Here is a 1,093-nt window from a genome sequence, read left to right as displayed (position 1 = left end):
ATACTGATTCAAATGAAAGATGTATATACATATATGTCGGTTCGAGGCCATAATACAGAGAAACTCTTACTTGTTTTAAGCATTTTTGTTCCAGCTGAATCGGACGATATCATTTTTGTAGGCCTGGGGCAGATTCTGTAACCAGTTAGCGACAATTTTCGAATCGGTATCGGTTTTGTTGACGAATGATATGAAATATTTTTACGTCAACAAGAGCGATATCGATCCGAAACTTGTCGCTAACTGGTTACAGAATCTCACCCCTGAAAGGCTTCTTCATCCGTCAAAGTATTTTTCTTGAACCTTGGATCGACTAAAAGCCTGATTATGGCAACTTAACTTAATTTAACGGAGCGTAGAACTTAAAGAATCAAAATGAAACAGATTTCGATGTGGCATTAAGTTACGTTAAGTTTCGGCTGTTCAATTATAAGCAAGACCCATTTAACAGAATTTTTAAGAGAGAGCCATAAGTTACGTTCTTCTTCTTCTTCTTTTTTGGCGCTGTAACCGCCTAAGCGATTTTGGCCGAGTTCAGCAAAGCACGCCAGTCGTTTCTCCTCTGTGCCAACTGACGCCAATTGGAAACGCCAAGTGAAGCCAAGTCCTTCTCCACCTGATCTTTCCATCGCAGTGGGGGCCTCCCTCTTCCTCTGCTATCACCAGCGGGTTCCGAGTTGAATACTTTCAGAGCTGGAGCGTCGGTGTCCATTCGAACGACATGACCAAGCCAGCGGAGCCGCTGTATTTTAATTCGCTGCACTATGTCCATATCGTTGTAAAGCTCATACAGCTCATCGTTCCATCGTCTGCGGTACTCGCCGTCGCCAACGCGTAAAGGACCGTAAATCTTCCGCAAAATCTTTCTCTCAAACACCCCAAGAGCCGCCTCATCGGATGTTGTCATTGTCCATGCTTCTGCGCCATATGCCAGCACGGGCATGATGAGTGACTTATAGAGCGTGGTTTTCGTACGTCGAGAGAGGACTTTACTCCTGAATTGCCTACTCAGTCCAAAGTAGCACTTGTTGGCAAGAGTGATTCTACGTTGGATTTCAATGCTGACATTATTATCGGTGTTAATGCTGGTTCC

General features: G+C 44.2%; 1 protein-coding gene across 1 annotated transcript in view; it reads right to left on the bottom strand.

The window, feature by feature from the left end:
- The window catches only part of LOC118748290 (general odorant-binding protein 19a-like), a 14,282-nt gene that overhangs the window by 4,540 nt on the left and 8,649 nt on the right, over window positions 1-1,093 (bottom strand). The gene's annotated exons all lie outside the window — the stretch shown is intronic.

The sequence above is a fragment of the Rhagoletis pomonella genome, unplaced genomic scaffold (genome assembly GCF_013731165.1).
Source record: "Rhagoletis pomonella isolate Grant_MI unplaced genomic scaffold, Rhpom_1.0 Rhpom_scaffold_00013, whole genome shotgun sequence".
NCBI lineage: Eukaryota > Metazoa > Arthropoda > Insecta > Diptera > Tephritidae > Rhagoletis > Rhagoletis pomonella.
Note: the sequence above shows the minus strand (reverse complement) of the source record. Positions and strands in the feature narration are given on the sequence as shown.